General features: G+C 53.4%; 1 protein-coding gene across 1 annotated transcript in view; it reads right to left on the reverse strand.

The window, feature by feature from the left end:
- The window catches only part of arhgap35a (Rho GTPase activating protein 35a), a gene marked incomplete at its 3' end in the record, with an annotated part of 36,303 nt that extends 12,289 nt beyond the window's left edge, over window positions 1-24,014 (reverse strand). Inside the window, exon 1 of the mRNA XM_079732822.1 lies at window positions 23,442-24,014. The remainder of the gene's footprint in view (window positions 1-23,441) is intronic.
- Between the last annotated feature and the right edge of the window lie 1,324 nt (window positions 24,015-25,338).

Below are 25,338 nucleotides of genomic sequence, written 5' to 3' on the forward strand. Positions count from 1 at the left end.
AGGGGGGCGTAATCCTGGTCATCATCCGCACATTAACCTGCATTTCCTCCACATAGTGTTTCCAAGGTATTCTCATGAAGCGGTCTTTGGTGAAATCACGTAGTTGGTGTACGGAGCTCAGGGTCCCCATGGTGACGGGGGGTCTTAACGACATTACCGGTGACCGTCCCGGTGGCGGTGCCCTTCTGGGGTCTGTTTACAGCCCCCCACCCCCGTTGGCGTCCTTCACACATTAACACCCCTAATCCACAGGTCCATATGCTCCCGACACTGGGGTAATAAGCTCAAATAAGCCTGTAGAACGCAGATGATAACACTCTGGTACTGGGAGCACTGGTCTGGGAACCCCAGTCTACCCAGGGCTAATCCTAACCCTACGACTGGTACAGTATCTGTAGAACTCACTGGTACTGTAGACCTCACTGGTACAGTAGTCTTCACTGGTACAGTAGTCCTCACTGGTACTGGTACTGTAGACCTCACTGGTACAGTAGTCCTCACTGGTACAGTATCTGTTGACCTCACTGGTACTGTAGACCTCACTGGTACAGTAGTCCTCACTGGTACAGTAGTCCTCACTGGTACTGGTACTGTAGACCTCACTGGTACAGTAGTCCTCACTGGTACAGTAGTCCTCACTGGTACAGTAGACCTCACTAGTACAGGTACAGTATCTGTAGACTCACTGTGGAGTCTCTCGGAGCTCTTGTGTGTGTCCACACACGCTGGCAGCCTGATCACAGGGCGAGGCGTGGACGCCCAAACTGGGTGTGCTCAGCCTCCTCGTGTCAGGGGGAATCACGCCAGCGCTCAGGCCTGCCTGATGCGGAGAGGCAACCGATTACAACCAGGGGAGAGGGGGCGGGCCTCTCCACCTCGCCTCTCTTCAGGCTGTCTCCACCGGGCTACCAGCAGGCTGTCTCCACCGGGCTACCAGCAGGCTGTCTCCACCGGGCTACCAGCAGGCTGAAGGGAGGTGCGACACAACAGTCACACAGTGAAACACTTCCTGCTCCAACTTTACAGGGAATTCTACTTCCTGGTCGACACCAGCTGGTGCATTCCTCGCACCAGGGTCTACTGCGCTTGGCCCCCACATAGCTGGGGCCCGGGGCCGCTGGGGGGGCCGGGAGAGGTTGGAGCCTGCGTTCGTCTACCTCTGACCCCGGGGCAGGGAGCAGGGGGGCGGAGAGAGAGACACCCACAGAAGGAGGCCCCGGCGAGGGGGCCGGGAGACACGAAGGAGGGCCCGAGGTCGGGGAGACGAGGGAAGAGAAGAGAAGGGACAGCGTGTAGTGGGGTGGGGGAGGAATGAGAGAGGGAGAGAGAGGGGTCGGTGACCTGGGACATGTGAGCTCCACGTCAGGCTTCCCTCAGGGAACGGAGCCTGGGCGTGGTGGGGCCTGTCTGGGTGGAGAGGGCCAGAGCAGGAGCATCAATCACCCACTGAACCCCCAGCCCACCCTGCTCTAACCCCCGCAGCTTTCACCAACAGACCAGCCTCTCTGCAGCACCAAGGCGAGCTGCCGGCCCGCTGAGCGCACCACGGAGCCGGGAGGACAAGGAGCCCCGGGGCTGTTATAGGGAGCTTGAGGCCAGGTGCATGCTGGGAGTCTTACGCGCACACCCACCCCCCGTAGCGAAGGCAGCCGTGTTTGCGACCCCCCCTGGCGGGGGGGCATGTCCAGGCCGGAGTGAGTGTGCAGCACTGAGAAGCAGCACTGGGGTCGTCCACTGAAGAAGCTCCGTCGCTTCATGACCAGGGTTAGGGTTAGGCTGACATACCGTCCGTCAGCTGGGGTGTTTGTTCTGGAAAACGGCGGAGGGTGATCGGGGTGATAGTGGACTCATCAATATAATGGATTAACTTCACAGAGCGGTGACGCACCGCCGAGGGCGGGTGGAAGTCTGGGGCGGTGGGCACGTCCCAGCATGTCTGTGGGAGGCCTGGTGTACACCGCATCCAAACACACCCCACCATGCCCGGGAGCTGTCCTACCCCAGGTCACCAGGAGGAGGAGGAGGAAAACCACTCGTCCCTGCTAATCCTGAGCCTCTTTGAGAGGCAGTCTCCCTGCTGCCTTTATATCCACTGGCACTCACTTCCTGGAACTATTGTGCAGCCCACGCCCCCCCCCCCCCTCTGGAGTGCCGCTGTACATTAGAGAGGAAGTGGGGGTTGCCAGGAGACCGAGCTCTTCCACCACTACCACGTCCTGCTCCGACACATCTGTCCCGCTGGAAGGCCGACCGGAGGGACGGAAGGATGGACAGATACAAGACCGGGTGATAACTCGACCGGGAAATACAATCACTATCACAAAAAAAAAAGACACAGAAGATTCACAGATGGCTATTCCTGTCCAGCATGTTTACATTATATATATATTTATTTATCTACACGGCCACTGTGTAGAGCACTATGTGATCCAGTCCTGTCCCCAGACGATACACTGAAGAAAGTCATTAGTCCTCCCCTCTAATGCAAAGCATCAATCCATCACTCCGCTAAAACAACCCATCCTCCACTCCACTCCTCCCTCTCCGACGTATGGAACCTCCAGAGGAGAAGGACCCGCCAACGCCGCGGCTCGGCGCTTACTAAGGCGTAGCACGTGGCCACACACAACACACCGACCGAACCACACAGGGCCATCCAGCAGGGATAAATCTCTCCCACAATAAGACGCGCTGCACAGCTGCCAAAGCCCCGCAGAATCCAAGGGCTTACTGCCCCATCAGGAGGACACGGTGACACTCATTGACTGGTGCACAATAAGGATGACTAAACCTGTACAACAGAGACAGACTCAGAGCCAGGAGGGAAACATGGAGGGTGACGTAGCTCTGTGCAGCTCTATACAGCTCTGTGCAGCTCTATACAGCTCTGTGAAGCTCTATACAGCTCTGTGCAGCTCTATACTGCTCTATACAGCTCTGTGCAGCTCTATACTGCTCTATACAGCTCTGTGCAGCTCTATACAGCTCTGTGCAGCTCTATACTGCTCTATACAGCTCTGTGCAGCTCTGTGCAGCTCTATACAGCTCTGTGCAGCTCTATACAGCTCTGTGCAGCTCCATACAGCTCTATACAACTCTATACAGCTCTATACAGCTCTGTGTAGCTCTATACAGCTCTAAACAGCTCTATACAGCTTCATCAGTTAATCAATCCATGAGCGACGGCCAGAAGGAGCTGACAGACATCAGCAGTGGATGATATTCCTGCCCTCCTAGTGGAACAATCCCAGGCAGAAGTAGCCCTCTGTGCAAAGGTTTGACCCATCCTCATGGTGATATAACTGGACAAGGGCGGGGCCTACAGCGAACCAAAAGAGCATGGGTTTACCCCGCTGGAGTACCCCGGTGGGGTTACCCCGGTGGGTTTGACCCCGGTGGGTTTGACCCCCTACTGCCAGGCCCTAATCTGTCATGTGTACGCTGTGCACAGCGGCCATGCTGTCCCACGCTGAACAGACTTCCGGCTCCATCAGAGAGTTGACGACCTCCCTGACCCACAGATACCGGAGGGTTCCAGAGTCAGAACGTGAGCTCTCCGGAGCCCGAGGATTAGACCCACAATGCACTGGGCTTCAAGGGCTAAAGCAGAAGCCCTCACCAGACAGAGAGGAACCGTCAGGTTAAGAAGAGGAGACAGGGGGGAGCAGGGAGCAGAGAGGGAGAGGAGCAGGGTGGGTTAACCCTTTACCTGGAGAGGAGAGGAGAGGAGAGGAGGATGGGTTAACCCTTTACCTGGAGAGGAGAGGAGAGGAGGAGGGTGGGTTAACCCTTTACCTGGAGAGGAGAGGAGAGGAGAGGAGGATGGGTTAACCCTTTACCTGGAGAGGAGGAGTTAACCCTTTACCTCTAGAGGAGGAGAGGAGGAGGAGAGGAGGAGGAGGTCTGTCCATCACCACTATTTCCTTTTTAATCAGGAAACGGTTAAAAAAAAAAGGATGTTGGGTGTTCACCGTCTTCCCCAGCAACGACCATCACGTGATTAATTACCAGTGGTTATTAAGAAGTCCATCTCTAGGGTTTGCCACGACGTTGACTGTCCAGAGAAAACGACCCTGAGACATTAAGACCTCCGTGAGGCAGGTCTGAGGGTTAAGGCGTGACCGGGTCACAGCCCCCCCTGTGGGCGGGGGGCACCAAACATTTTCGGGGGTACACGAGTCAAATTCTAAACGTTTTGTGAATACAGGGGCGGAGCTTGAGGCGTCCCCCTGAAAACAAACGGAACGGTATAAACACTGAAGGCCCCCGCCCCGAGAGCACCAATAGACGTGGAGACGCAGGTGGGTGGGGCGGTGGGTGGTGCTGGCTGGTGTTGGCAGGGTTTGGTTGGTGGTGGGTGCTGGGGTGTGGTGATATGGGGAGGTGGTGTGGTGGTGTGGGTGGTGTTGGCTGGTGTTAGGAGGTTTTGGGTGGTGGTGGGTGCTGTGCTGTGGTGGTGTGGGTGGTGTTGGCTGGTGTAAAGAGGTTTTGGGTGGTGGGGGTAGCTGGGCTGTGTTGCTGAGGGTGCTGAGGGGAGCCTTTCCTTCCGCACAAAGGCTCATCTGTAGTCCTCTCACTCGCCCCCCGTCTACGTTTCCTCTGCCACGCATAAATTGTCTTACTCCCCATTTTTATTTCTCTCGCCGTAGCCCTCGTCTAACCTCTCCCCCCTCCCACAACAACACCCTCTCTCTTTGTATGGGTATCCCTTGCACCTTTTGCGTCTCTAATTCTCTCAGCTCCCCCCGTCCCGGGCGGGGCTGTGTCCCCTCTTTACCCCCTTCTCGGGCCAGCTGTGTCCGTCTCTCCGCCCGTCCCAGGGGACGCACACCAACATGGCCGCCAACATGACGGTGCAATCTGCGGCGTCATGTTGGCAGCCATCTTTGTTTGTGTCTGAAGTTGGGTAGTGCCATTGATTTGTTAAATGTTCTCGTTTTAATTACCTTTATTTAAATAAAACCAACACAAACAAAGAACGCTCACAGCAAACAACTTCGACTTTCCGCAAGGATAATTGAACTTGGTCTTTGTTTATACCGTCTTCATACCGTTTGTTTATACCGAATAAAACGATAGCAAAGTGATCTACGTTTCAGGGTAGGTGAAAGCCTAGGTGTTCAGACTAGCACAGAACCCCCAGAGCATCTGGGGGTTCAGAGTAGCACCTCATCCCAGGCTGGGCTGGTGGTCCGCGGGGTCCTTGTGGAGGGACTCCATTACTGTTGAATCTGTTTAACACTGAGGCCTACTTTAAGCCAGCACACTGAATATCTGCATTTATTGACCAAGATTCAGAAAAACACAAAGTGTTCTTCAAACTGAGACCATTTGAGACCGAGTGTGCCGTAAAACACTGTCGCTTGGTCCGCGTTGACGTTTCCCTCATGTAAAGCCATCATCAGCCCACTTCAGCAGAGTGCTCTGATCCATCACGGAGCCATTAGATCCCCACACTGCCCTGTGACAGCCGGCCATCAGCGCGTGCCTCCTCCATCATCTTCACCACTTCACCTCATCATCTTCTCTGCTCACAGAACCGCTCCTCAGTCACAGCTTCTGCTGAACCGGTTCTGAGCACGAGGAGTGGAGCCTACGTGTTAGTGTGGGGAGGTTTACACCTGACCGGCGGGGACACACACACACACACACACTAGCCTGGTTGACGTGTTCTCAATCTGAATGCTCTCTACCACGCCCAGGAACCCACTGCTGGGGCCCCACGTTGACGGCCCCTCCGTCAGGGAGTCGGGGCCCCCCCACCTGCTCCTGCAACTCGTCCCCTGCAGCGTCCAGAGTTTGAGTTGTTCGTGTTGGGCCGGAGCGGCTGATTAGCGTCCCCCCGCCCGCCTCCCTGACAGTGGGTCCCGCCCCTGTCAGGAGGGGCCCCACCTCCCTGACAGTGGGTCCCGCCCCTGTCGAAACAACTCTGGACGCTGCAGGGGACGAGGAGCAGGAGCAGGAGGAGCAGGAGGAGGAGGAGGAGCAGGAGGAGGAGGAGGAGGAGGAGGCGGCTCAGTCATCGCGAGAAAACACTTGAGTCTGCCACAGCATCAATTAAAGATGGTGTATTTTTACTGGTTGCCACAGTAACCAACTGTTGGCACAAAGTCCAGATGGAGGCAGCAGTTTTTTATTTTTTTCTTCTGTTCCTCCCCCCCTCCCCCCCCACTTCCCTCCCACTATGTCTTCTGTTCCTCTTCCCTCCAGGGATTCAACCAGAGAGTCAGAGAGATAAATACTCACCATTTTGCTGCTTTAATAACCTGCTCTGGTCCCCACCCCCCCCCACCTGCAGACCGGCCTCTCTCTGCCCCCCCCCCCCTGCAGAACGGCCTCTCTCTGCCCCCCTCCCCACCTGCAGACCGGCCCCTCTCTGCCCCCCTCCCCCTGCAGACCGGCCTCTCTCTGGTCCCCCCCCAAGAGAGGCTGGGGGGACCCCCTTTATAGAGACAGAGACTGGGGGGACCCCCGTTGTAGAGACAGAGACTGGGGGGACCCCCTTTATAGAGAGAGAGGCTGGGGGCCCCCGTTATAGAGAGAGAGACTGGGGGGGACCCCCTTTATAGCGAGAGGGGCAGGGGGGACAGAAGCCCTATGAATAATAAATCCCCCCTCCCAGAGCAACATCCTGTTCTCTCCTGTTCGACTAAATCTGCGTTTTCTTTTTTTTTCACAGAACGCTTTGAGGAAGGATTCCTAAGAACCACTCACAGACTCAATCATCTGAATCTTTAATTGGATAATCCATAATTCAAAAGCCTTAAACTAACATAGCAAAGGAGTGAGAGCAGCACTCCTCTGGTGTGACCGCCCCTCTACTGGAACAGCTGATCACTGACGGACAGCTCTGAGGACCAACCCCCTCCGCCCTCCTCCGGCCCGCCCTGCAGCCGTCAGAACGGTCTTCCCTCCATCACCCTTCCTCTTCGTCTCTATGAGTGAGTGAGTGAGTGAGTGAGTGAGTGATGGTGTTGAGTGAGTGAGTGAGTGAGTGAGGATGTTGAGTGAGTGAGTGAGTGAGTGAGTGAGTGAGTGAGTGAGTGAGTGAGTGAGTGAGTGAGTGAGTGAGTGAGTGAGTGAGTGAGTGAGTGAGTGAGTGAGTGATGATGTTGAGTGAGTGAGGGCTCTGTTTGAGCCTAGCTATGTGTTCCAGATTTGTATCTGAGATAAGGAGGTATGTGCCATGGCGACCGACACGACTCATTCACCGCACCGGCCCAGAGGCAGAGGAGGACAGGGTGAGAGACGGACGGGCATCACGGGAGGGGGGTCCACAGGAGAGAGGGGAGACAGGGGGAGACGGAGGGAGACCTGAAATGCAGTATCTATAATCGGCGATTACGCAAGTCTATGCGCTGATCCGATCTCATCACATGACTCATTTACTACACAGGAAGAACACAACAGTGTTATGCTGTGGTCGCTAATGGTCGGATGTGGGAGGTAGGAATGGGAAACGAGTCAGCTCCGATCAACGTGAGTTAGAGCTACAAAGTCACAAAAACATGGATGTTCATGCCTAACTACAAGAATACAAATGTATTTTTATAATTATGGATTATAAATGATCTGGTTCTAAAAAAGTTTGTTGACAGTAAGTGAACCGACTATACATTGCTGTCATCGTAAGAGAATCCTTCAATAAGAACTAGTGCTGTTAGTAGTTACAATGCTAGATGCTGTATCGGAATATACTCGCTATCAGCCGATACTCAATTTAAGGAATTGGTAGGAAAAAATGGATCGGAACATCTCTACAGGATACACCATACACCTGTAGAGTGGATTCACTCCTCCAGGGAGTAGATTCACTCCTCCAGAGAGTGGATTCACTCCTCCAGAGAGTGGATTCACTCCTCCAGGGAGTGGATTCACTCCTCCAGGGAGTGGATTCACTCCTCCAGAGAGTGGATTCACTCCTCCAGAGAGTAGATTCACTCCTCCAGAGTGGATTCACTCCTCCAGACAGATCCAGAGAGTGGATTCACTCCTCCAGAGATTGGATTCACTCCTCCAGGGAGTAGATTCACTCCTCCAGAGTGGATTCACTCCTCCAGACAGCTCCAGAGAGTGGATTCACTCCTCCAGAGAGTAGATTCACTCCTCCAGAGAGTGGATTCACTCCTCCAGAGAGTGGATTCACTCCTCCAGACAGCTCCAGAGAGTGGATTCACTCCTCCAGAGATTGGATTCACTCCTCCAGGGAGTAGATTCACTCCTCCAGAGTGGATTCACTCCTCCAGACAGCTCCAGAGAGTGGATTCACTCCTCCAGAGAGGCCGTGCTGCTGTCTCCAGCCCGTCCTACAGAGTGTCTTTAGGTGAAGGTGTTCTCCCAGGTACACCACCAGCCCCCTCACACCACCAGGCGACAGGCGTAGCAGCAGCGGCCCTCCACCCTGGAGAACACGCACCATCAGAGATGCACAAAGGCAGTGGGACGACTTCAGCAGAGACAACCCTCCCATTCATCCTGTCGCCGTGGAGACCACACATCCCCTCACACGGACAGTATTGAGAGCAACACACACACTCTCTCTCAATGGGAACCACACATACAGGCAGGCATGCCCACATAGTCACTACACAGTAGTATTTTACACAATGACGTGTGTGTGTGTGTGTGTGTGTGTGTGTGTGTGTGTGTGTGTGTGTGTGTGTGTGTGTGTGTGTGTGTGTGTGTGTGTGTGTGTGATCTGCATGCAGCAGCACCGGGTGCCTCTGGAAGGAGAGATAAGGGGCTTCTTTATGTCATGGCCGCGCGCCCGTGGGTAAATGTACGACGCGTGTGCGTGCGTGCGTGCGTGCGTGTGTGTGTTCCTCAGCCTCTCAAAGAAGAGGAGGACAGAGAGGATCAGACAGGAGAGAGGGTGAGGATGAGAGGCTGATCACGCCGGGGGGGGCGCGGGGGACCGCCGCTGGGTTTCCATTTAGTTCCGAACCTTGGATTCAACAACAGCCGACGCACAATAAACTGATTCCTTCAGTCCACTGCTCCAGCGCTCATGAAGACCGCCGGCCTGCGCACAACATCCCCTACAACACTATGACTGCTGGATACACACGCACGCAGGCACGCACGCGCACACGTGCACACACACACACTACACGCGACAATATCCTCAAGTAAAGGTCCTTATGACAGCACACTCTTCCCACTGTACTAGCGATCCCTGATCCAGCGACGGCTCAACGCTCTCCATCTGAGTGGGGGTCTGACACTGCGTCTGCCCATCAGACATACAGACTCTCAGGGGCGTCAGATAGACGGGTACTGGGTGAGTGTGTGAGCTGGGTTATGGAGAGGAAAGGGTCTGCTGTTGAGAGGGGGTGGATGGATGGATGGGTGGGTGTAGGACAGCAGGGTCAATGAGGGGTCCCTCCTGATCCCCGGTGGTCTTGTCCCGGCTCTCTGCGGACCCCGCCCTCCCTGGGTCCGGCTCCACCCTCTGCATTCACCTCACGGCGTTGCACCACCCACTCCTCCTCAAAGCGCTGCACCCCCCAGGGTGCTGACGGACGGACTCCAATACAACGGCTTCCTCCTGCGCCAGCGGTGGGAGGAGCTGCGCTGGAAGGCCCCGCCCACACCCGAGAGGTCCCGCCCACGCCTCAGAGGCTCCGCCCACACATCAGAGGCCCTCTGTGTTGACATGTCCAGCGCTAGCTTCCCCCTTATCTCCCCCACTGCAACTCAAACGCTGCTGCATAGCGCTGTGTTTGTGCACCTATTGCATATAGTCTACAGCACACACACACACACACACACACACACACACACACACACACACACACACACACACACACACACACACACACACACACACACACACACACTAATGGAAAGTCAGGTAGCAGGTACTGTGTTGGGGCGAGATAGGGCTTGTGTCCACCTCAGCAGTTCTAAAGCACACAGCGTTATCTGGCCCCTCCGCTGGCACACGGCCATTCCATTCTCTCTCCGTTCCTCCACACCTCCCCATCCCCTCCTCCTTCCTCCTTCCATCACAGACCTTTCTCTGCACATTTATCTACCTCTCCTTTTCTCTACCTCTGCACTTTCCCCCTGTCAGTATTCTCCTTCTTTCCATTTCTCAGTCCCCACACTCTTGTCTTACTTGTCGTCGTCGTCGTCCCCCCTCCCTCCCTCCCTCCTCCCTCCCCCCTGTCCCCCCCCCCCCCTCCCTCCCTCCTCCCCTCCCTCCCTCCCCTCCCTCTGTCGTATCCCTCGCTCCTGAAGGGGAACGGCCAATTTAGCGACAAAACAAAGCTGCCAGCAGCATCACAGTCCGGCTAATCAAACAGGACCAGAGTTCTGCAGCAGCCTCCCCCTCCCCCTCCCCCCCCCTCCACTCCTCCCCCCTTCTCTCCTCCCCCCTCCACCCCCCTCCCCTCCTCTCCATCCCCTCCTCCTCTCCTCCCCCCCTCCTCATCGCCATGGCAGCCGGGTACCTTCCCGCCGCGCTGAGACCCGCGGCCTCCACGAGGCGGAAGAGACAGACAGACACAGACGACAGACAGAAGGACGGAGTGCGGCAGTGGTCTGTCTGTCCGCAGTACCTCAGATGTGACTTGCTGTGTGGAAAGTCAGGGGGCGTTGGGAACCGTAATGATAAATGAGGTGCAAGTGAAAGGGGGGGGGGGGGACCCCCTCACGCCAACACACGAGAGCAGGGGAGCCCTTCCACTGGCGGAGAAGGAAGGGGCGGGTCTAGGCGGAGAAGGAAGGGGCGGGTCTAGGCGGAGAAGGAAGGGGCGGGTCTAGGCGGAGAAGGAAGGGGCGGGGCTTAGGCAGAGGGAGGGTTTACAACACACGGTGCTTGACGCACCGTGTGCGTCAGCTCTCGTCTGATTGGACGTCACCGTCCCGAGTTAATTCCCTCGAGGCTCCAGAACTGCTGATGTTTTCACGGAGATAGATGAAAATTAATTGGGAAATGAATATCCATCAAGATACTCTGTTGAGAAACGATGACAGGCTGCAATTACCGGACAAAGGCGTCGGATCAGAGAGACAGTCAGCGCAGCGTCTGAGCCGAGGTGGCCAGAGGTGGGGGGGGGATGATGGTAGGAAGGGATTTGCGTCTTTTTAACTTTATTAGTTCCGCCTCAGTCTGGGGTCTATAGATTATAACTAATTAAGCAGCTTAGCGTGGCTTAGAACCGCGCCACACGGAAAGCAGAGCAGCCTTATCTGGCAACCTGCTCCAAAGATTCCTCGCCTGTCCCTCTCGCCCCCCAATCCCCCCCTCTCCCCCTGCTGTGGAACATGAACCGCTCCGGTGGCTGTCACGCTGATAGTCCCACTGTGTTGGTCCCAGTGTGATGGTCCCAGTGGCTCAAGTCCCAGTGGCTCAAGTCCCAGTGTGATGGTCCCAGTGGCTCAAGTCCCGGTGTGATGGTCCCAGTGGCTCAAGTCCCAGTGGCTCAAGTCCCGGTGTGATGGTCCCAGTGGCTCAAGTCCCAGTGTGATGGTCCCAGTGTCTCCAGTCCCATGGTCCCTCGCTGTCTGTCCCTCCCTCTCTCTCTGTCTCTCTGTGTCTTCTCTATGCTGGAGAGACTAACGGGACGGGCTCGCGCTGACTAGCTAGCCGCCGCATCACCTGCTGGGGACGGGAGGAAGGATGTGCACAAATGAGAGAGAGAGGGACAGAGAGAGAGCGAGAGAGAGATTAGAAATGACGCGAGAGAGAGAGAGAGAGAGAGAGAGAGAGAGAGAGAGTACAGGCAGCAGGGGAGTGAGAGCCAGAGGGCCAGAGAGCAGATCAGGGGACTGAGAGGCAGAGAGATCAGGAGAGAAAGGGGAGAGTGTGTTTAGTGAGGAGCAGGGAGGAGGATGGGGGTATGCTCCTCCCCTCCCGCTCTGAAGGGCCGACCAGACATCCTCCAGACACCAGTCACCCGACGTCAAGCCACCCTCCCTCATTATCGTATATATGAGGCAACAGCGACAGCAGCTAGTTGGCACTGGGCAATATGGCTCAACCCTGACGGTGAGCGCAGAGCATCAGGTGTCTGTCGCTGGCCTCCAGAAGGCAACGTCATTAGGTGAGTAAATAAATGTAATTTTACCCTCAACATAACGAAAAGCTGAACATTATAGTGTCAGATTGACCGGATTCTTTACGCATTTCAGGCTTAGTTCACAATGAAACGCGGTCTTAACCGGGCGATAATACAGCCGTGTGTGTTTGACAGCCAATGGGCTGAGGGCTCTGTGTCGCCTGCTTGACAGGCCGCCATATCCCAGGGGCCAAGATGCTATCAGGGCTGGCAGTTCAACGTGAACACAGGCTGGAAGAGGTCAGGGGTTAGGAGCCTCTACCTGGAGGTCAAGAGGTCAGGGGCCTCCACCTGGAGGTCAGGAGGTCAGGGACCTCTACCTGGAGGTCAGGGGTCAGGAGCCTCTACCTGGAGGTTGGGGTCAGGAGGTCAGGGGTCAGGAGCCTCTACCCGGAGGTCAGGAGGTCAGGGGTCAGGAGCCTCTACCCGGAGGTGGGGGTCAGGAGGTCGGGGGTCAAGAGCCTCTACCTGGAGGTCAGGAGGTCAAGGGTCAAGAGCCTCCGCCTCGTCTTCACCTCAGGCCAGCCGGTCCAACACGTTCCCTCACCGTGAGATGAGCACCGTCCTCCAGACACACAGGTCCCAGCACCACGCCTCTATCTGACAAACCGCCGCTTACAACCAACAGAGCGCACAATAACAAACACACAGCAGAGAGGAGCGTCTCTGACACGAGGAAGGATGTGCCGCTCTGCGGTGGGAGATTACAACCAGCAGGGAAAGATGGCCGCCCACACACACACACACAACCAAACCCCCCCGCCCCCCCGGATGAACAACAACCAGACTTTATATTCCAGTTCAGTCCCAGTGCTCCCAGCTAAGAGGGACCACCATCACACCTTTCCCACCACACGGAAAAGTGAAAAAGAAAGTAAGAGTGAAAGAAAAAGTCGAGAGTGGGGAAGCACCGAATAACAGATAAAGGCTGAGAAGAGGAGAGAGGTGGAGAGGAAAGTGCCAGAAGGGCTTGGCAGCGATGTAGAGATAGAGGAGGCGTGATGGAACAAAGCTGACAGAGAGAGGAGACAGAGAGACAAGAGACAGAGAGAGACGAGCTAGAGAGAGAGACGAGAGAGGGAGAGACACAGACAGAGAGAAGAGAAGGAGAGAGAGGAGAAGAGAGAGACAGAGTCAAAGAGAGAGGTGGAGTAGAGAGAAGAAGAGAGTTCCTATCTGACGGAGGAGATTTGTCCTCCACTAAGCTGTCCTACAGACGGCCGTCAGCGGCGATCGCCGGGCGGATTAGACGACAGAACCTTATCCGAACTCCCACTCCAGCCAATCAGAGAGAGGCATGGGATGATGGGGGGGGGCGGGCAGACGTTATCGCTGTGGATATTGGGACGCCAAATACACCAGCACAGGTGCCCTCATTCCACACAGACACACACAAACAGACACACAAACACAGACACACAAACACAGAGCACAGATTGGATTGGACACAAAGCCGTAACTCGGGTGATTCTGCTCCCTCAGGACACAGCAATCTAAATCTGCAGAATCCGGATGGTGTTGCGTTTGTTCCCTCTTTGTCCTTCCGTCCGAGTCCAGCCCTAAAGGCCTGGATGATGCAATCCCCGTTCCACCAGTGTCCCACGCCCTCTCCTTTAGACCGCTAGCCTTAAGGTTCTAACGGACCGGTCGTCTGAAGCTCTTCTTCAGTACCTGACAACAAACCAGACGATGCGTCCCCGGCCTCAGGTGTTCCCCCCACCACGTCAGGGTCCGTGCAGCCGGACGTCGAACCCACGCTCCCAGCCCGCCTCCGCTGAGGAACCGGAAACCGGCTGGAGCATCAGCAGGACCACGCCAACAGGAGAACCCGTGTTCAGCAGGACCACGCCAACAGGAGAACCCGTGTTCAGCAGGACCACGCCAACAGGAGAACCCGTGTTCAGCAGGACCACGCCAACAGGAGAACCCGTGTTCAGCAGGACCACGCCAACAGGAGAACCCGTGTTCAGCAGGACCACGCCAACAGGAGAACCCGTGTTCAGCAGGACCACGCCAACAGGAGAACCCGTGTTCAGCAGGACCACGCCAACAGGAGAACCTGTGTTCCCGGGACCACGCCGCCGTGTGCTAACAGCAGGACCCGTGTTCCCGGGACCACGCCACAGGAGAACCCGTGTTCACGCCGCCGTGTGCTAACGGCAGAACCCGTGTTCCCGGGACCACGCCACTGTGTGGCGGCCGTGACCGGCCCAGACGGCCGCCTGCAAAAGTGCAAACATTTGCCGTCGCTGAAGTCGTTCTCCAGGCCGCCGTTATCGGCAGATGGGAGTCAACGTTCCATGAGATTGGTTGCTGGTCCGGCGGCCCCACACCCGCACAAAAACGACCTCGCCTGGGAAAACGCCCGCGGAGGGAAACACTTATTCTGCTCTCTGTGACGGGGACCAGTGTTGATGACACGTAGAACCATCCAGAGGTCCGGTGTGTGAGGTGCAGAGACGGACTGGCCGTGCTGAGACCCTGCACCCCCCCCAGGTTACCTCTGAGCTCAGGTCGGGTCGATCCTAGATGTGGACGCCCCCCCAGGCCCAGGAACGCTGGGAGGCATTCCCAGGAACACCATGTCTATCTGACTGAGCACGTGTGAAAGAACGCGGAGGAAGAGCCGACCTGGTTTAAGTTTGATTGGTTGCTAGTTGAGATTAGAGTTGGTTGTGATGAATACTAATGTGATCAAAGCGCACACTGTGGCATTCAAATGATACACTTAAATAGTTAAAAATGAAAGAATTTATGAAATGCTTCAACGGTTCAAATCTGTGCCAGCCAACGGGCTTTACTCTTCATGAACACGTTCCAACATGAGGAGGTCTTTGTAGATCAAAGGTTAAAGTTCAACTGATGACCTCTGACCCATGGAGCATCAGGTCATTGCTTCAGCAGCGGACGATTTGTTAATAATTAGGATACTAAGGGATCCTGAACAAGAGGTCAAATCAGACATGCTGAAGACCACTCCTCAGAGGAAGACTATCTGAAGTCCAAGCAGGTGATGTTACAGAGAGAACCTGCCCCAATCTAATTATCAAATCTCATCATCAATGTGGAATTAATATGAGCTCTGATTTGGAACTCATTCCCACCAGAGTAGCTCATGCAGCCACTACAACACGTTATGCAGACACACAGATCTGTACTTTACAGATCTATACTTTACCGACACACACAGATCTGTACTTTACAGATCTATACTTTACGGACACACACAGATCTGTACTTTACAGATCTATACTTTACAGACACACACAGATCTGTACTTTACAGAAACACACAGATCTGTACTTTACAGACACACACAGATCTGTACTTTACAGACACACACAGATCTGTACTTTACAGACACACACAGATCTGTACTTTACAGACACACAGAGATCTGTACTTTACGGACACACACAGATCTGTACTTTACAGACACACACAGATCTGTACTTTACAGACACACACAGATCTGTACTTTACAGACACACACAGATCTGTACTTTACACACACAGATCTTTACTTTAGACACACACAGATCTGTGATTCCAGTGGTAGTGAACGATGATGTGGATCTCACCGGAGGTCCATGATGGATTACAGACCCACTAGAATATCAGAGTTATATCAACAACACGACAGACAGACAGGCCTCTCGGCCAATGAGAACACAAGCCTAGCTGAGTGGATCTCTGCCCCCCCGTTCCTCTCCAGTCACATGGTGCGCCGGCTCACCCTGACCTGACAAACAGCATTCCCCACGACCTTCTCCCTGACTGGGTGAAGAGTTGTACATTCCCTGCTCCCTCTGTGTGACTAACGCTAGTCCCAGCGCTGGACTCTCTCCCCCAACAACCAGAAACAACGCACACTTGTTGTTTACATTCTTTCGTCCTCTCCAGGACTGCTGACCTGCAGAAAGTCAGCAGAATGGTGACACAAGGAGAGTCCACAAGTGTGTGTTCAGTTGTTTAGGAGATAACACCGATGACATGGTGAAGATCTCACCCTGGCATCAAACAGGTCACCAAACAGCCCTAAAGGTTTCTGTGTACCCCCCTAGTTTACTCCTGGTCGTTCTGCTCCTTTCTCCTCTATAATACGGAGCCTTTGGGTCAATAAGGGGATCCGAGGTTAGACAGAGACTGCTCTCAGTGAGGGAGTATCAGAGTCCACTTCTCTTCCCGTCAGGAATGTTGCAAAATGGTGGATCCTCGGAGCGGCTCCGGCACAGAAACGGGAAATGAACTCTGACATAAGAGCTGTGGACCTCGGGGCCCACTGCATCCTGGGAAATTACGGAGAGGAGGAATGACCCCGGTCCAACACAGCCACGGCAAATCCCTTCTCCAATCCCCCAAACGGCACGGGGATATTCATGAAGCCCGCTGCTAAGAGGGTGGTGTTCATCTGTTCATACTGCTCTAAGAGGGTGGTGTTTGAGGTGGTGTTCATCTGTTCATACTGCTCTAAGAGGGTGGTGTTTGAGGTGGTGTTCATCTGTTCATACTGCTCTAAGAGGGTGGTGTTTGAGGTGGTGTTCATCTGTTCATACTGCTCTAAGAGGGTGGTGTTTGAGGTGGTGTTCATTAAGCCTATTCTTACTACTGTGGTGTTTGAGGTGGTGTTCATTAAGCCTATTCTTACTACTGTGGTGTTTGAGGTGGTGTTCATTAAGCCTGTTCTTACTACTGTGGTGTTTTAGGTGGTGTTTTAGGTGGTGTTCATGACGCCTGTTCTTACTACTGTGGTGTTTTAGGTGATTCATGACTTGCGCTTCTGACATTGAGAGAATAAATGTGGGGGGGGAAACCACTCCAGGACTGCGGCTCAAGTGCTGTACTTAGGTGCAGTTTACCAGTTGCCCTCCCCGCGTTCCAGTTGGTACGGCCCGGCATCAAGGAAACCTCGGGTCACACGGAGCGCGTCACCGACACTTCCATTGTTACCAGCGGGGTTAGGAATGTCACACACATTGGAGCGTTGGACCAGGATAGGTTTAAAGGTTACAGGTTTACCAGTATAGCTTTACCAGTGTGTTAACCACCAGTTAACAAACGTACTGTTTCCAGTCCTCCCACCATAGGCTCATGGTTCACTGGGAGTTAAGAAAAAACTTTGGACACCCTAGAGAAATTAGAATGTAAACAAACCAAGTAAAAAGAACAGCAGGCAAGGCTGCGTCCCCGTCTGTCTGCTCCTTAACCAGTCTGTCTGCTCCTTAACCCGTCTGTCTGCTCCTTAAACCGTCTGTCTGCTCCTTAAACCGTCTGTCTGCTCCTTAACCAGTCTGTCTGCTCCTTAACCCGTCTGTCTGCTCCTTAAACCGTCTGTCTGCTCCTTAAACCATCTGTCTGCTCCTTAAACCATCTGTCTGCTCCTTAGACCATCTGTCTGCTCCTTAACCCGTCTGTCTGCTCCTTAACCCCTCTGTCTGCTCCTTAACCCCTCTGTCTGCTCCTTAACCTGTCTTTCTGCTCCCGGGTTCTTAGACGGGCCAGATAAGAGATGAGGTCTATGGCCACCTTATCTCCACCTTAAAGAGCATGTGATGTCCACGTGTACACCTCAGAGACAGATATGGGGTGTGTGTGTGTGTGTGTGTGTGTGTGTGTGTGTGTGTGTGTGTGTGTGTGTGTGTGTGTGTGTGTGTGTGTGTGTGTGTGTGTGTGTGTGTGTGTGTGTGTGTGTGTGTGTCCCCCACATGTATCCACCATTGACAGAAGTCGATCTCGTACCGTCTCAGAGTTGCCTAAAGGCCTGCAGCGCCCGTACTTCTACCTGCAGACGTCAGCGTGTACACAGAGACACTTCATCTGCTGAAGACAAAAACACCTAATGAATACGTGGCTGCACTCAGCCGAAGAGCCTCTGGAAACAAAAGGAGAAAGTTGAGGGGACCAACGACGGTCCTTTAATAATCTGCAGCTTGTGTCTGCCTGCTCCTCTCTGCCACTTAGCAGTCTATGATTAAGGTTGCCAGATTTAATTAGCAGATCCATCTCGCCCTGCTCTTCTCTGAGTGCTCCAGGTGTGTGGAGCCGCTCCTGGGGTCTCTACAGCCGCGCCCGCTAGGTGGGGAGCCGGCCCTCGTGTTTCCCGTATGTTTTCTACAATAGCTGCTTAATTGCATTTTAAAAACATTCCCCTAAAAATGCACACAGGCCCGCGTATGAAGGCTCTCCGGTGGGGGGCCAAGGCGTAGCTACAACGCACATCGTCCTCTACGTCACAGAGCAGGGGTGGAGAGTTTATGTCAAGCTTTGAAACGAGGTAAGAGAAGTTAACGACAGACAGACGGACACGTGTGGTCCATACTGGACCACATGTTCAGCTAACGCACACGAGCAGCTGTTGTTCCATGTAGAAGCTTCCTAAAACACAAACCACCACACAACACTGGGTCCACAGTAAAGACACACGCACACACAATAACACAAACCACCACACAACACTGGGTCCACATTGAAGACACACGCATACACAATAACACAAACCACCACACAACACTGGGTCCACAGTAAAGACACACGCATACACAATAACACAACCCACCACACAACACTGGTTCCACAGTAAAGACACACGCACACACAATAACACAAACCACAACACAACACTGGGTCCACAGTAAAGACACACGCATACACAATCACACAAACCACCACACAACACTGGGTCCACAGTAAAGACACACGCATACACAATCACACAAACCACCACACAACACTCGATCCACAGTGAAGACACACGCACACTCAAAAACACAAACCACCACACAACACTGGGTCCACAGTAAAGACACACGCACACACAATAACACAAACCACCACACAACACTGGGTCCACATTGAAGACACACGCAAACACAATAACACAAACCACCACACAACACTGGGTCCACAGTAAAGACACACGCATACACAATAACACAACCCACCACACAACACTGGTTCCACAGTAAAGACACACGCACACACAATAACACAAACCACAACACAACACTGGGTCAACAGTAAAGACACACGCACACACAATCACACAAACCACCACACAACACTCGGTCCACAGTAAAGACACACGCATACACAATCACACAAACCACCACACAACACTCGGTCCACAGTGAAGACACACGCACACACAATAACACAAACCACCACACAACACTGGGTCCAGAGTAAAGACACACGCATACACAATAACACAAACCACCACACAACACTGGGTCAACAGTAAAGACACACGCATACACAATAACACAAACCACCACACAACACTCGGTCCACAGTAAAGACACACGCATACACAATCACACAAACCACCACACAACACTCGGTCCACAGTGAAGACACACGCACACACAATAACACAAACCACCACACAACACTGGGTCCACAGTAAAGACACACGCACACACAATAACACAAACCACCACACAACACTGGGTCAACAGTAAAGACACACGCATACACAATAACACAAACCACCACACAACACTGGGTCCACAGTAAAGACACACGCATACACAATAACACAAACCACCACACAACACTGGGTCCACAGTAAAGACACACGCCGTGGTTAGCCTGCCTATGAAGAGGGAAGTTCATATCTGAGTGAAGTCCCAGAGGTTACCAGAGGTGATATACTGCAGCTACTTCAACCAAACACAGCTAGGCCGCCAGACTGCATTCGTAGTTCACTGAAACGTCAAACTTTACATAAACACGACAACAACGCCCTCCCTAGAACCACACGTCCACAAGGACTCCAACCTTCTGGGTCCACAGTAACGACGGCCGGCTACTTTTTGTATGATTACAGGAGTAGAAATGTAATAATTTGAAGAGAAAGGCAGTGGCCTCAATTCCCTTGACAAAGATTCCGTCCTAATTTCTTATCTATGGGACATGCTGACTCATGGATTCTGCTGGGGCCAGTATCCAGGCAAGAGGGCTGCGTATGTCTGTCAGGGATTGGTCGAGCCAGAGCAGAGTGGCTAGGGCACATACCAGCAGCACCGCCCCGGGCAATAACTGACAGGAGCGAGCTGAATGGCTATCTGCCGACTCCCTTCCTCACTCCTTCCCCTTCAGCCAGTCTACTTCATCCCACGGTGAGACTTCTTCCTACAAACGGGTCATACACCCTTCTTCAGTTGTCAAAGTGTGCGCTGAACGCCTCTGCCTTGAGACGCTCCCTGGTGAAGGAGAGCTTCTGGGGGCCAGAGGACCATGCACAGCGGCTTACACCCTGGTCCTTCAACCCCGGACTCCATTCAGACAAAAACTACCACCCTTCCTCTGCCACAAACAACGTGGACGCTGGTTGAAAGTACCCGACGATGCCCTGGTACAACCCATTAGTCTTGGCTCTCTCTTTACTCCTCACCTCTGTGATCCATTAGTAATGCCTTTGTATCAGAACTGCCAATACCATAGGAGGGTGGGGTTGTGATATCAGGCTAAACTGCATCCATCCAGGCCATGAAGAGATCCCTTTGTTATTGATTGATTCTCTTCAGAGTTCTTTCAAAGCTCTTTGGTGAGCCGTTTGTTACAAAGGGCTTTAGAGCGCTGGGTCCGTTAGTCTACGATTGTCTCCAAGTGTCTGAGCGTGCTCAGTAGAGCTGGGTCTGTTGGTGTATGTTTGTGTCAGAGTTTGAGAGCGTGCTCAAAAGCAACGAAGCATCACTGCATATTTATAAGCTGGTGTTAACATCTCTATCCTCATTCTTCCAGGGCCACTCCTAGGGTTGATTAAGGCGTTTGTCTGAAACCTGCCACACAGCAGCTAGCTGAACGGCCCTCTTCAAAAGGTCTTACTACAAAAGTTTCAATGGGATTGGAAGATATCCTAACCCTGCTTGGCATTCATTGGAAGTATTATTTTGCAAACAAAATATATGAGTAAAGGAAACCAGGCCTTTTGTATTTATTGATCACGGGCATCTGATCAATTTAATACATATATTTTTATTCCAAGCTACAAAAAAAGAAATCCATGAAATCCCAAATAAATCCCAAGCATGAGCTCTTTCTGAGCATCGATCAGCCATCACTCCTGCCCATTCTTCCTCGACACTGAGGGCACGTCAGCTCCACCCGTCTGATAACCGTCCACATCCAACCCTGTAATGAGCTCCAAACGGGAGGACAGAGGGGCCAGTGAAACGGAGGCAGGCACACTTTCTAATGGAAATTCAGATACAATCTTCCCACAATGCACTTCTCCCAGCCTGATAATCACCCTAGGACAAGGCAGCCATTGAGAGCAGAGACTGTAATGTGGCGCACTAAACTCCAAAGCTGTCCGCTATAATTAGCTCTTTCCTCCATCAAATACACATCTTCACTGACGGGAAGCCAACTCTCCTCCTCTTGTAGTGCAGACCATCCAGCGAAGGCCCCGGCGTAGGTCTGCCTATACGGTGACCCAGTGAGGCGGGCATCAGCAGGGGAGATCTTTCCTCTCCAAGGCCTTTGGAGGGTTGAAGGCTGAAGGTTAAACCGTGTGAACGCTTCAGAGTGAGGGCTGTCCGTGGTGAAGTGCCTGTGATACTGCCACCGCTTATTGAAAGCGTGTTTGACACTAACAGACCTCAATCCACTTTGCAATTACCGCTCATTTGATTACTGCACTGAGAAGAAGGGAACGGTACTTTGAGTCAAAGCCCTGATTGAGAAAAGGCTGTTTTACCATGAATGAGAATGAGTACGCTTAACCACCTGATTGGTCTCACAACATTATGATGCAAAAGCCCACTTTGTTCATCTACACTCCGGGTCTTCATCTCACGCTGATCTGGGCCCGAGGCCTCCCCTAGTCCCAGCTCCACCCAGAGACCCAAGAGCCGGACCCGGGCCCCGCACTGGGAGGGAGGAGGACGCCTCCTGAAGAGCAAAGGGTCCAATGAGCCAGAGGAGAAGTGGGGATCACCGTTAATGCATTTACCTGGCTGCAGATGGCCCTGTGTGTGTGTGTGTGTGTGTGTGTGTGTGTGTGTGTGTGTGTGTGTGTGTGTGTGTGTGTGTGTGTGTGTGTTCACTCTACCAATGACATGAATCACAGTCAAGGAACCCAACAATCAGACACAAAACAAGATATATTTTTGAGGGGGAAATCAGAGGCCAATCCGAACTAGTGGGACTATAATTAATTAGTCCCTGCTCTCCGTGTCGCTCACACTGAGACCTTAGTCTTCTGACCAGTGTTGGTCTGCCAGTAGATGAACCAGGGGTGACATCATAAGGTGACGGAGCAGCAGGAGAACACATCCTCGCTCCATCAGATCTGCGTTGGGCCGCACTCCGTCTAACGCTGCACATCTTAAACCCATAGGAAGTCGCTCTAGATCTCACCAGGCAAAAGTAAACAAGTGAATCCCAGTTTGGGTCAACCAGTGGGCTCTGAGGAAGGGAGCGGCCTGGCAGACACCCTATGCAGAGGCAGGGTGACCAAGATCTCCTGCACCACTGAATCCCCTCACACACAAAAACAAATGTGTGACTGTTGTTGACGTCAGGTCTGATCGGGCGAGCCCATTCACACTGTGGGGGTTCATCACTTTACGATACAGTAGAGGGACGACAGAGGAGTGGACACTGACACCACCAACACTGCTAGATTCATATACAGTAGGCAAGCCGGTCTGTTCCTATGAACAACAGCTAATGAAATAAACGAGTGTAGTTAGTTTGGTGGATGCTGGCCACATCTGGTATTCCAGAACAATCATGTCAGGGAAATCATTTCGAGGGATAACTGTCAACGAACCAGTGGTATGGCCCACTGGACCTCAACCAGTTTTGAGATGAACCACGAGTCAAAGAAAGCACAAATAAAAACCACTACGTCAATAAAATGCAACCAACCCAGTAATTACAGCAGTCACTAAAACCGTCCTTATATTGGTGGTTCAGTGTTTGAGATCTAGGAACAGGCAACAAATGGCACAAAGGCCAACGCACTCTGCATCAAGAGTTACCGAATGTTGCGCCCTGTAGATGATCTACAACCAGTGGAAGAACTAGTGTGGCTCCATGAGCCAGATACATATGTGTTATAGTATTTGAGTTAAATGTCCTTCTTCATAAGTTAAATCCACCCCTACACCTCATATAACCAACACTAGTATTTATAGTCCTAACGTTATAGAGACGTGATTATTCTAAGGCTGTGATCACATGGCTCCTGGGGGCCATCGCTGCTCTCTACTCTTCGCTATTCCCGTTCACATTGTCCTGGATCGGATCTGCAGCCCCACCGAGAGGGCGAGCCGAGGCGCATGTGGAGGACCAGGACATAAAGACTGGTCTACACCCCAACATGTTGGACTGCATGCATTATTAAAGCAAAGGAGGGTCTCCTACCGTAGCATTCCTCCCTGGTGTCTCCGGTCCGCTCCCCCTCTGGTCCGAGAAGACCTCCACCCGACGAGGAGAACCACGAGGAGAACCTCTTCCCTCCAGCCCTCGTTTAGCAACTTGCTTTGTATTCTGTTCTTCTTTTATTCAGCGGCTCGCCGTGGAGTCCCTGAAGCCTGATCTGCCGTAACGCTAAAGTTTCAGGAGCGATGTGCGTTTCTACTTTCTGGTCTTTTCTTCCGAGTCCCAAATAACCGAATGGTCTCCGAACAGAGCCGAGCCGGGGCGTCCCGCTGTGAGGCGCGTCGCGGGGAGGGACACGGGGCGCCTCCTCCTCTCCTCACCTCCTTGTTTTGACCACTTCTTCTTTCCTTTGTTGTGTCGCAGACCAGGAGTCCACAGCGCCACCGCCGTGGTGCGCAGACCCGCTCGCTGAATCCCGTGGCCGCTCCCCGCACAACCCGCCTGGCTGTCGGCTCTGCGTCTCGACGCTCAGCCGCTAATACTGCTCTGTTACGGCGGAGACGAGAGCGATTCTAGCTTCCCGATAATGGCGGACCTTCTCTCGGATCCAGCATCTCCTCCTCCTATCCGAGGAGAACAGAGAGGGAGGGAGGGAGGGAGGGAGGGAGAGAGGGAGGCACGCCGACCTAGACTCACCCAGTGGTTCATGGACACAATTACAGCCCGTACACCCAGACACTCTCACTCACGCACACAGAATTGTGTATAATCTTTGATATGTATGTATGTATGTATGTATGTATGTATGTGTGTATATTTATACATATAAACATAGATGTATATATATGTATATACATATTTAACAATTGAATAATGATCTGTATTAGTATTTTGATTAGAGTCAATATTTGGAACTGTTCATTGAGAGTTACAATGTTGACCCACATCGAGGACGGGCGGATGGGTTCAAAGGTCACTTAGTTCCATGAACTCGTCTGTCCACTAGTCCTCCCGTCTGTCCACTAGTCCGTGTGTCCTCCCGTCTATCCACTAGTCCGTGTGTCCTCCCGTCTGTCCACTAGTCCGTGTGTCCTCAGCATTACAGTGCAGCAGAAGAGACAGTTTTTGCTAATGTGTCTCTGGTTTAAATTGCTGACCTCTGAACGCGATGTGGACCCCCAAACACCCCTGTTGTAGGCCTCAATAAATATCAATAAACAACCAGTTATCAGTCAGCATGTAGCCTACCATGCCCTGGAAGAGCTGTCAAAATACAACGACGACAGTCTCCCTGCCTGGCTGGCGGGCGTTTGAGTTTTCCTCTTTTCTCTCCTTTTATTCGGCTGCCATATTTCTGAGTGCCAAGGGCCACCACATTCCTCCCTCAGTGTTGTGCAACCGCCCCCCTCTCCTCCCCCCTCCCCTCCTCTCCTCCCGCATCTGACTCCCCCCTCCCTCTCCTCCCCCTCCCCTCCTCTCCTCCCCCATCTGACTCCCCCCTCCCTCTCCTCCCACTCCCCTCTTCTCCTCCCGCATCTGACTCCCCCCTCCCTCTCCTCCCCCTCCCCTCTTCTCCTCCCCCATCTGACTCCCCCCTCCCTCTCCTCTCACTCCCCTCTTCTCCTCCCGCATCTGACTCCCCCCTCCCTCTCCTCCCACTCCCCTCTTCTCCTCCCGCATCTGACTCCCCCCTCCCTCTCATCCCCCCTCCCCTCTTCTCCTCCCCCATCTGACTCCCCCCTCCCTCTCCTCCCCCCTCCCCTCTTCTCCTCCCCCATCTGACTCCCCCCTCCCTCTCCTCCCCACTTTCTCTCCTCTCCTCTCCTCCCCACTCTCTCTCCTCTCCTCTCCTCTCCTCTTCTCCCCTCTCCTCTCCTCTCCTCCCCAGAGGAGAGGAGAGGAGAGGGGAGAAGAAGAGAGAGAGTGGGGAGGGGAGGAG

This window comes from Pollachius pollachius, assembly GCF_949987615.1.
Source record: "Pollachius pollachius genome assembly, chromosome: 3".
Taxonomy (NCBI): Eukaryota; Metazoa; Chordata; class Actinopteri; order Gadiformes; family Gadidae; genus Pollachius; species Pollachius pollachius.